We start from the raw sequence: 13689 nt of genomic DNA on the forward strand, positions 1-13689 counted from the left end.
GGGAGGGACATGTTACCATACTACTGTGGGAGGGACATGTTACCATACTACTGCTGGGAGGGACATGTTACCATATACTACTGGGAGGGACATGTAACCATATACTAGTGGAGGGACATTTTACCATACTACTGCTGGGAGAGACATGTTACCATACTACTGCTGGGAGAGACATGTTACCATACTACTGCTGGGAGGGACATGTAACCATACTACTGCTGGGAGGGACATTTTACCATACTACTGCGGGGGGGACATGTTACCATACTACTGCTGGGAGGGACATGTTACCATACTACTGCTGGGAGAGACATGTTACCATACTACTGCTGGGAGGGACATGTTTCATACTACTGCTGGGAGGGACATGTACCATACTACTGCTGGGAGGGACATGTTACCATACTACTGCTGCTAGAGACATGTTTCCATACTACTGCTGGGAGGACGTGTACCATACTACTGCTGGTAGAGACATGTACCATACTACTGCTGGGAGAGACATGTTACCATACTACTGCTGGGAGACATGTTACAATACTATGCTGGTAGAGATATGTACCATACTACTGCTGGGAGGGACATGTTAACATACTACTGCTGGGAGGGACATGTTACCATACTACTGCTGGGAGGACATGTTACCATACTACTGCTGGGAGGGACATGTTACCATACTACTGCTGGAGGGACATGCTACCATACTACTGCTGGAGGGACATGTTACCATACTACTGCTGGAGGGACATGTTACCATACTACTGCTGGGAGGGACATGTTACCATACTACTGCTGGGAGGGACATGTTACCATACTACTGCTGGGAGGGAGATGTTACCATACTACTGCTTGGAGGGATATGTTACCATACTACTGCTGGGAGAGACATGTTACCATACTAATGCTGGGAGGGACATGTTACCATACTATGCTGGGAGACACATGTTACCATATACTGCTGGGAGGGACATGTTTCATACTACTGCTGGGAGGGACATGTTACCATACTATGCTGGGAGGGACATGTTACCATACTACTGCTGGTAGAGACATGTTTCCATACTACTGCTGGGAGGGAGTGTTACCATACTACTGCTGGTAGAGACATGTACCATACTACTGCTGGGAGAGACATGTTACCATACTACTGCTGGGAGAGACATGTACCATACTACTGCTGGGAGGGAGTGTTACCATACTACTGCTTGGAGGGACATGTTACCATACTACTACTGGTAGAGACATGTTACCATACTACTGCGGGAGGGACATGTTACATACTACTGCTGGGAGAGACATGTTACATACTACTGCTGGGAGGGACATGTTACCATACTACTACTGGTGGAGACTGTTACCATACTACTGCTGGGAGGGACATGTTAACATACTACTGGGAGGGGACATGTTACCATACTACTGGGAGAGACATGTTACCATACTACTGCTGGGAGGGACATGTTACCATACTACTGCTGGGAGGGAATGTTAACATACTACTGCTGGGAGGGACATGTTACCATACTACTGCTGGGAGAGACATGTTCCCATACTACTGCTGGAGGGACATGTACCTTACTACTGCTGGAGGGAATGTTACCATACTACTGCTGGGAGGGACTGTTACCATCCTACTGCTGGTAGAGACATGTTACCATACTACTGCTGGGAGGGACATGTACCATACTACTGCTGGGAGGGACATGTTACCATATGCTGCGGGGAGAGACATGTTACCATACTACTGCTGGGAACATGTTACCATACTACGCTGGGAGGGACATGTTTACCAGATGCTGCTGGAGGGACCAGTTACCATACTATGCTGGGAGGGACATGTTACCATACTACTGCTGGAGGGACATGCTACCATACTACTGCTGGAGGGACATGTTACCATATACTGCTGGAGGGACATGTTACCATACTACTGCTGGGAGGGACATGTTACCATACTACTGCTGGGAGGGACATGTTACCATACTACTGCTGGGAGGGAGATGTTACCATATACTGCTTGGAGGGATATGTACCATACTACTGCTGGGAGAGACATGTTACCATACTAATGCTGGAGGGGACATGTTACCATACTACTGCTGGGAGACACATGTTACCATACTGCTGGGAGGGACATGTTTCATACTACTGGGAGGGACATGTTACCATACTACTGCTGGGAGGGACATGTTACCATACTACTGCTGGTAGAGACATGTTTCCATACTACTGCTGGGAGGGACGTGTACCATACTACTGCTGGTAGAGACATGTTACCATACTACTGCTGGGAGAGACATGTTACCATACTACTGCTGGGAGAGACATGTTACCATACTACTGCTGGGAGGGACATGTTACAATACTACTGCTGGGAGGGACATGTTACCATAATACTGCTGGGAGGGACATGTTAAATAGTACTGCTGGGAGGGACATGTTACCATACTACGGCTGGGAGACATGTTCCCATACTACTGCTGGGAGGGACATGTTACCATACTACTGCTGGAGGGACATGTTACTATACTGTGGGCTGGAGCATGTTTGCATACTACTGCTGGGAGGGACATGTACCAACTACTGCTGGAGGGACCTGTTACCATACTACTGCTGGGAGGGACATGGTACCATACTACTACTGGGAGGGACCGGTACCACTACTGCTGGGAGGGACATGTTATCATCTACTCTGCTGGAGGGACATGTAACCATACTACTGCTGGAGAGACATGTTACCATACTACTGCTGGGAGGGACATGTACCATACTACCTGGGAGGGACATTTACCACACTACTGCTGGAGGGACATGTTATCATACTACTGCTGGGAGACAGTTACCATACTACTACTGCTGGGAGAGACATGTTACCATACTACTGCTGGGAGGGACATGTTTCATACTACTGCTGGGAGGGACATGTTACCTACTACTGCTGGGAGGGCATGTTACCATACTACTGCTGGTAGAGACAAGTTTCCATACTACTGCTGGGAGGGACGTGTTACCATCTACTGCTGGTAGAGGACATGTACCATACTACTGCTGGGAGACGACATGTTACCATACTACTGCTGGGAGGGACATGTTACCATACTACTGCTGGGAGGGACATGTTACCATACTACGCTGGGGAGGACATGTTACCATACTACTGCTGGGAGGGACATGTTCCATACTACTCTGGAGGGACATGTTATCATACTACTGCTGGGAGGGACATGTAACCATACTGCTGGGAGAGACATGTTACCATACTACTGCTGGGAGGGACATGTAACCATACTTGCTGGGAGGGACATTTACCACACTACTGCTGGGACAGTGTTATCATACTACTGCTGGGAGGGACATGTTACCATACTACTGCTGGTAGAGACATGTACCATACTACTGCTGGAGGGACGTTCATACTACTGCTGGGAGGGACATGTGTACCATACCTGCTGGGAGGGACATGTTACCATACTACTGTGGTAGAGACAAGTTTCCATACTACTGCTGGAGGGACTGTTACCATACTACTGCTGGGTAGAGACATGTTACCATTCTACTGCTGGGAGAGACTGTTACCATACTACTGCTGGGAGACATGTTACCATACTACTGCTGGGAGGGTTTACCATACTACTGCTGGGAGGGACATGTTACCATACTACTGCTGGGAGGGACATGTTACCATAAACTACTGGGGGAGGGACATGTTACCATACTACTGCTGGTAGAGACATGTTACCATACTACTGCTGGTAGAGACATGTTACCACACTACTGCTGGAGGGACATGTTACCATAATCTGCTGGGAGGGACATGTTAACATAGTACTGCTGGAGGGACATGTTACCATACTACTGCTGGGAGGACATGTTCCCATACTACTGCTGGGAGGGACATGTTACCATACTACTGCTGGAGGGACTGTTACATATTACTGCTGGGAGAGAATGTTTGCATACTACTGCTGGGAGGGACATGTTACCATACTACTGCTGGGAGGGACATGTTACCATACTCTGCTGGGAGGGACATGTTACCATACTACTGCTGGGAGGGGACAGTGTTACCATACTACTGCTGGGAGGCATGTTACCATACTACTGCTGGGAGGACATGTACCATACTGCTGGAGGGACATGTTACCATATTAATAGTGGGAGGACATGTTACCATACTACTGCTGGGGGGACATGTTACCATACTACTGCTGGTAGAGACATGTTACCATACTACTGCTGTGAGAGACATGTTACCATATTACTGATGGGAGGGACATGTTACATACTACTGCTGTGAGGGACATTTTACCATACTACTGCTGAGGGACATGTTTGCCATACTACTGCTGGGAGGGACATGTTACCATACTTCTGGGAGACATGTTACCATACTACTGCTGGGAGGGCATGTTACCATACTACTGCTGGGAGGGAAATGTTACATACTGCTGCTGGGAGGACAGTTACCATACAACTGCTGGGAGGACATGTTACCATACTACTGCTGGAAGGGACATGTACCATACTACTGCTGGGAGACATGTTACCATACTACTGCTGGGAGGGACATGTTACCATACTACTGCTGGAGGACATGTTCCACTACTGCTGGGAGGACATGTACCATATACTGCTGGGAGGGACATGTTACCATACTACTGCGGGAGGGACATGTTACCATACTAACTACTGGGAGGGACATGTAACCATACACTGCTGGGGGGACATTTTACCATATACTGCTGGGAGAGACATGTTACCATACTACTGCTGGGAGAGACATGTTACCATACTACTGCTGGGAGGGACTGTAACCATACTACTGGGGAGGGACATTTTACCACACTACGCTGGGAGGGACATGTTACCATACTACTGCTGGGAGGGACATGTTACCATACTACTGGCTGGGAGAGACATGTTACCATACTACTGCTGGGAGGACATGTTTCATACTACTGCTGGGAGGGACATGTTACCATACTACTGCTGGGAGGGACATGTTACCATACTACTGCTGCTAGAGACATGTTTCCATACTACTGCTGGGAGGGACGTGTTACCATACTACTGCTGGTAGAGACATGTTACCATACTACTGCTGGGAGAGACATGTTACCATACTACTGCTGGGAGAGACATGTTACAATACTACTGCTGGTAGAGACATGTTACCATACTACTGCTGGGAGGGACATGTTACCACACTACTGCTGGGAGGGACATGTTACCATACTACTGCTGGGAGAGACATGTTACCATACTACTGCTGGGAGGGACGTGTTACCATACTACTGCTTGGAGGGACATGTTACCATATTACTACTGGTAGAGACATGTCACCATACTACTGCTGGGAGAGACATGTTACAATACTACTGCTGGTAGAGACATGTTACCATACTACTGCTGGTAGAGACATGTTACCACACTACTGCTGGGAGGGACATGTTACCATATTACTACTGGTAGAGACATGTTACCATACTACTGCTGGGAGGGACATGTTAACATACTACTGCTGGGAGGGACATGTTACCATACTACTGCTGGGGAGAGAATGTACAATACTACTGCTGGGAGGGACATGTTACCATAATACTGCTGGGAGGGACATGTTAAATAGTACTGCTGGGAGGGACATGTTACCATACTACTGCTGGGAGAGACATGCTCCCCATACTACTGCTGGGAGGGACATGTTCCCATACTACTGCTGGAGGGAACATGTACCATACTACTGTGGAGAGACATGTTTGCATACTACTGCTGGGAGGGAATGTTACCATACTACTGCTGGGAGGGACATGTTACCATAACTTGGAGGACATGTTACCATACTACTGCTGGGAGGGACATGTTACCATACTACTGCTGGGAGGGACATGTTACCATACTACTGCTGGGAGGGACATGTTACCATACTACTGCTGGGAGGGACATGTTACCATATTAATAGTGGGAGGGACATGTTACCATACTACTGCTGGGAGGGACATGTTACCATACTACTGCTGGTAGAGACATGTTACCATACTACTGCTGGGAGAGACATGTTACCATATTACTACTGGTAGAGACATGTTACCATACTACTGCTGGGAGGGACATGTTAACATACTACTGCTGGGAGGGACATGTTACCATACTACTGCTGGGGGGGACATGTCCCATAATACTGCTGGAGGGAATGTTAACCATAGTAATGCTGGGAGGACATGTTACCATACTACTGCTGGAGGAGAGACATGTTCCCATACTACTGCTGGGAGGGACATGTTACCATACTACTGCTGGAGGGACATGTACCATACTACTGCTGGGAGAGACATGTTTGCATACTACTGCTGGAGGATGGGGGGGGGGACATGTTACCATACTACTGCTGGGAGGGACATGTTACCATACTACTGCTGGAGGGGACATGTTACCATACTACTGCTGGGAGGACATGTACCATACTACTGCTGGGAGAGACATGTTACCATACTCTGCTGGGAGGGACGGTTTACCATACTACGCTTGGAGGGACATGTTACCATATTACTACTGGTAGAGACATGTTACCATACTACTGCTGGGAGGGACATGTTAACATACTACTGCTGGGAGGGACATGTTACCATACTACTGCTGGGAGAGACATGTTACAATACTACTGCTGGGAGGGACATGTTACCATAATACTGCTGGGAGGGACATGTTAACATAGTACTGCTGGGAGGGACATGTTACCATACTACTGCTGGGGAGACATGTTCCCATACTACTGCTGGAGGGACATGTTACCATACTACTGCTGGAGGGACATGTTACCATACTACTGCTGGGAGAGACATGTTTGCATACTACTGCTGGGAGGGACATGTTACCATACTACTGCTGGGAGGGACATGTTACCATACTACTGCTGGGAGGGACATGTTACCATACTACTGCTGGGAGGGACATGTTACCATACTACTGCTGGGAGGGACATGTTACCATACTACTGCTGGGAGGGACATGTTACCATACTACTGCTGGGAGGGACATGTTACCATATTAATAGTGGGAGGGACATGTTACCATACTACTGTGGGAGGGACATGTTACCATACTACTGCTGGTAGAGGACATGTTACCATACTACTGCTGGGAGGGACATGTTCCATACTACTGCTGGGAGGGACATGTACCATACTACTGCTGGGAGGGACATGTTACCAAACTACTGCTGGGAGGGACATGTTACCATACTACTGCTGGGAGGGACATGTTACCATACTACTGCTGGGAGGACATGTTACCATACTACTGCTGGAGGGACATGTTCCCATATTAATAGTGGGAGGGACATGTTACCATACTACTGCTGGGAGGGACATGTTACCATACTACTGCTGGTAGAGACATGTTACCATACTACTGCTGGGAGAGACATGTTACCATATTACTGCTGGGAGGGACATGTTACCATACTACTGCTGGGAGGGACATGTTACCATACTACTGCTGTGAGGGACATGTTGCCATACTACTGCTGGGAGGGACATGTTACCATACTACTGCTGGGAGAGACATGTTACCATACTACTGCTGGGAGGGACATGTTACCATACTACTGCTGGGAGGGAAATGTTACCATACTGCTGCTGGGACGGACATGTTACCATACTACTGCTGGGAGGGACATGTTACCATACTACTGCTGGAAGGGACATGTTACCATACTACTGCTGGGAGAGACATGTTACCATACTACTGCTGGGAGGGACATGTTACCATACTACTGCTGGGAGGGACATGTTACCATACTACTGCTGGGAGGGACATGTTACCATACTACTGCTGGGAGGGACATGTTACCATACTACTGCTGGGAGGGACATGTTACCATACTACTACTGGGAGGGACATGTAACCATACTACTGCTGGGAGGGACATTTTACCATACTACTGCTGGGAGAGACATGTTACCATACTACTGCTGGGAGAGACATGTTACCATACTACTGCTGGGAGGGACATGTAACCATACTACTGCTGGGAGGGACATTTTACCACACTACTGCTGGGAGGGACATGTTACCATACTACTGCTGGGAGGGACATGTTACCATACTACTGCTGGGAGAGACATGTTACCATACTACTGCTGGGAGGGACATGTTTCATACTACTGCTGGGAGGGACATGTTACCATACTACTGCTGGGAGGGACATGTTACCATACTACTGCTGCTAGAGACATGTTTCCATACTACTGCTGGGAGGGACGTGTTACCATACTACTGCTGGTAGAGACATGTTACCATACTACTGCTGGGAGAGACATGTTACCATACTACTGCTGGGAGAGACATGTTACAATACTACTGTGGTAGAGACATGTTACCATACTTACTGCTGGGAGGGATATGTTAACTACTCGTTAGGACATGTACCATACTGCTGCTGGAGGGACATGTTACCATACTGCTGCTGGGAGGGACATGTTACCATACTACTGCTGGAGGGACATGCTACCATACTACTGCTGGAGGGACATGTTACCATACTACTGCTGGAGGGACATGTTACCATACTACTGCTGGAGGGACATGTTACCATACTACTGCTGGGAGGGACATGTTACCATACTACTGCTGGGAGGGAAGATGTTACCATACTACTGCCTTGGAGGGATATGTTACCATACTACTGCTGGGAGGAGAGACATGTACCATACTAATGCTGGAGGGACTATGTTTACCATACTACTGCTGGGAGGACACATGTTACCATACTACTGCTGGGAGGGACATGTTTCATACTACTGCTGGGAGGGAAATGTTACCTACTACTGCTGGAGGGACATGTTACCATACTACTGCTGGTAGAGACATGTTTCCATACTACTGCTGGGAGGGACGTGTTACCATACTACTGCTGGTAGAGACATGTTACCATACTACTGCTGGGAGAGACATGTTACCATACTACTGCTGGGAGAGACATGTTACCATACTACTGCTGGGAGGGACGTGTTACCATACTACTGCTTGGAGGGACATGTTACCATACTACTACTGGTAGAGACATGTTACCATACTACTGCTGGAAGGGACATGTTACCATACTACTGCTGGGAGAGACATGTTACCATACTACTGCTGGGAGGGACATGTTACCATACTACTGCTGGGAGGGACATGTTACCATACTACTGCTGGGAGGGACATGTTACCATACTACTGCTGGGAGGGACATGTTACCATACTACTGCTGGGAGGGACATGTTACCATACTACTACTGGGAGGGACATGTAACCATACTACTGCTGGGAGGGACATTTTACCATACTACTGCTGGGAGAGACATGTTACCATACTACTGCTGGGAGAGACATGTTACCATACTACTGCTGGGAGGGACATGTAACCATACTACTGCTGGGAGGGACATTTTACCACACTACTGCTGGGAGGGACATGTTACCATACTACTGCTGGGAGGGACATGTTACCATACTACTGCTGGGAGAGACATGTTACCATACTACTGCTGGGAGGGACATGTTTCATACTACTGCTGGGAGGGACATGTTACCATACTACTGCTGGGAGGGACATGTTACCATACTACTGCTGCTAGAGACATGTTTCCATACTACTGCTGGGAGGGACGTGTTACCATACTACTGCTGGTAGAGACATGTTACCATACTACTGCTGGGAGAGACATGTTACCATACTACTGCTGGGAGAGACATGTTACAATACTACTGCTGGTAGAGACATGTTACCATACTACTGCTGGGAGGGATATGTTAACATACTACTGCTGGGAGGGACATGTTACCATACTGCTGCTGGGAGGGACATGTTACCATACTACTGCTGGGAGGGACATGTTACCATACTACTGCTGGAGGGACATGCTACCATACTACTGCTGGAGGGACATGTTACCATACTACTGCTGGAGGGACATGTTACCATACTACTGCTGGGAGGGACATGTTACCATACTACTGCTGGAGGGACATGTTACCATACTACTGCTGGGAGGGAGATGTTACCATACTACTGCTTGGAGGGATATGTTACCATACTACTGCTGGGAGAGACATGTTACCATACTAATGCTGGGAGGGACATGTTACCATACTACTGCTGGGAGACACATGTTACCATACTACTGCTGGGAGGGACATGTTTCATACTACTGCTGGGAGGGACATGTTACCATACTACTGCTGGGAGGGACATGTTACCATACTACTGCTGGTAGAGACATGTTTCCATACTACTGCTGGGAGGGACGTGTTACCATACTACTGCTGGTAGAGACATGTTACCATACTACTGCTGGGAGAGACATGTTACCATACTACTGCTGGGAGAGACATGTTACCATACTACTGCTGGGAGGGACGTGTTACCATACTACTGCTTGGAGGGACATGTTACCATACTACTACTGGTAGAGACATGTTACCATACTACTGCTGGGAGGGACATGTTACCATACTACTGCTGGGAGAGACATGTTACAATACTACTGCTGGGAGGGACATGTTACCATAATACTGCTGGGAGGGACATGTTAACATAGTACTGCTGGGAGGGACATGTTACCATACTACGGCTGGGAGAGACATGTTCCCATACTACTGCTGGGAGGGACATGTTACCATACTACTGCTGGAGGGACATGTTACCATACTACTGCTGGGAGAGACATGTTTGCATACTACTGCTGGGAGGGACATGTTACCATACTACTGCTGGGAGGGGACATGTTACCATACTACTGCTGGGAGGGACATGTTACCATACTACTGCTGGGAGGGACATGTTACCATACTACTGCTGGGAGGGACATGTTATCATACTACTGCTGGGAGGGACATGTTACCATACTACTGCTGGGAGGGACATGTTTCATACTACTGCTGGGAGGGACATGTTACCATACTACTGCTGGGAGGGACATGTTACCATACTACTGCTGGGAGGGACATGTTAACATACTACTGCTGGGAGGGACATGTAACCATACTACTGCTGGGAGAGACATGTTACCATACTACTGCTGGGAGGGACATGTAACCATACTACTGCTGGGAGGGACATTTTACCACACTACTGCTGGGAGGGACATGTTATCATACTACTGCTGGGAGGGACATGTTACCATACTACTGCTGGGAGAGACATGTTACCATACTACTGCTGGGAGGGACATGTTTCATACTACTGCTGGGAGGGACATGTTACCATACTACTGCTGGGAGGGACATGTTACCATACTACTGCTGGTAGAGACAAGTTTCCATACTACTGCTGGGAGGGACGTGTTACCATACTACTGCTGGTAGAGACATGTTACCATACTACTGCTGGGAGAGACATGTTACCATACTACTGCTGGGAGAGACATGTTACCATACTACTGCTGGGAGGGACGTGTTACCATACTACTGCTGGGAGGGACATGTTACCATACTACTGCTGGGAGGGACATGTTACCATACTACTGCTGGGAGGGACATGTTACCATACTACTGCTGGTAGAGACATGTTACCATACTACTGCTGGTAGAGACATGTTACCACACTACTGCTGGGAGGGACATGTTACCATACTACTGCTGGGAGAGACATGTTACCATACTACTGCTGGGAGGGACGTGTTACCATACTACTGCTTGGAGGGACATGTTACCATATTACTACTGGTAGAGACATGTTACCATACTACTGCTGGGAGGGACATGTTAACATACTACTGCTGGGAGGGACATGTTAACATACTACTGCTGGGAGGGACATGTTAACATACTACTGCTGGGAGGGACATGTTACCATAATACTGCTGGGAGGGACATGTTAACATAGTACTGCTGGGAGGGACATGTTACCATACTACTGCTGGGAGAGACATGTTCCCATACTACTGCTGGGAGGACATGTTACCATACTACTGCTGGAGGGACATGTTACCATACTACTGCTGGGAGAGACATGTTTGACATACTACTGCTGGGAGGGACATGTTACCATACTACTGCTGGGAGGGACATGTTACCATACTACTGCTGGGAGGGACATGTTACCATACTACTGCTGGGAGGGACATGTTACCATACTACTGCTGGGAGGGACATGTTACATAATTACTTCTGGAGGGGACATGTACCATACTACTGCTGGGAGGGACATGTTACCATACTCCACCTGCTGGGAGGGACATGTTACCATACTACTGCTGGGAGGGACATGTTACATATTAATGCTGGGAGGGACATGTTACCATACTACTGCTGGGAGGGACATGTTACCATACTACTGCTGGTAGAGACATGTTACCATACTACTGCTGGGAGAGACATGTTACCATATTACTGCTGGGAGGGACATGTTACCATACTACTGCTGGGAGGGACATGTTACCATACTACTGCTGTGAGGGACATGTTGCCATACTACTGCTGGGAGGGACATGTTACCATACTACTGCTGGGAGAGACATGTTACCATACTACTGCTGGGAGGGACATGTTACCATACTACTGCTGGGAGGAAATGTTACCATACTGCTGCTGGGAGGGACATGTTACCATACTACTGCTGGGAGGGACATGTTACCATACTACTGCTGGGAGAGACATGTTACCATACTACTGCTGGGAGGGACATGTTACCATACTACTGCTGGGAGGAACATGTTACCATACTACTGCTGGGAGGGACATGTTACCATACTACTGCTGGGAGGGACATGTTAGCATACTACTGCTGGGAGGGACATGTTACCATACTACTGCTGGGAGGGACATGTTTCATACTACTGCTGGGAGGGACATGTTACCATACTACTGCTGGGAGGGACATGTTACCATACTACTGCTGGTAGAGACATGTTTCCATACTACTGCTGGGAGGGACGTGTTACCATACTACTGCTGGTAGAGACATGTTACCATACTACTGCTGGGAGAGACATGTTACCATACTACTGCTGGGAGAGACATGTTACCATACTACTGCTGGAGGGACATGTTACCCATACCTACTGCTTGGAGGGACATGTTACCATACTACTACTGGTAGAGACATGTTACCATACTACTGCTGGGAGGGACATGTTTCATACTACTGCTGGGAGAGACATGTTACAATACTACTGCTGGGAGGGACATGTTACCATAATACTGCTGGGAGGGACATGTTAACATAGTACTGCTGGGAGGGACATGTTACCATACTACGGCTGGGAGAGACATGTTCCCATACTACTGCTGGGAGGGACATGTTACCATACTACTGCTGGAGGGACATGTTACCATACTACTGCTGGGAGAGACATGTTTGCATACTACTGCTGGGAGGGACATGTTACCATACTACTGCTGGGAGGGACATGTTACCATACTACTGCTGGGAGGGACATGTTACCATACTACTGCTGGGAGGGACATGTTACCATACTACTGCTGGGAGGGACATGTTATCATACTACTGCTGGGAGGGACATGTTACCATACTACTGCTGGGAGGGACATGTTACCATACTACTGCTGGGAGGGACATGTTACCATACTACTGCTGGGAGGGACATGTTACCATATTACTGCTGGGAGGGACATGTTAACATACTACTGCTGGGAGGGACATGTAACCATACTACTGCTGGGAGAGACATGTTACCATACTACTGC

The sequence above is a fragment of the Salmo trutta genome, unplaced genomic scaffold (genome assembly GCF_901001165.1).
Source record: "Salmo trutta unplaced genomic scaffold, fSalTru1.1, whole genome shotgun sequence".
In the NCBI taxonomy this organism is placed as follows: Eukaryota; Metazoa; Chordata; class Actinopteri; order Salmoniformes; family Salmonidae; genus Salmo; species Salmo trutta.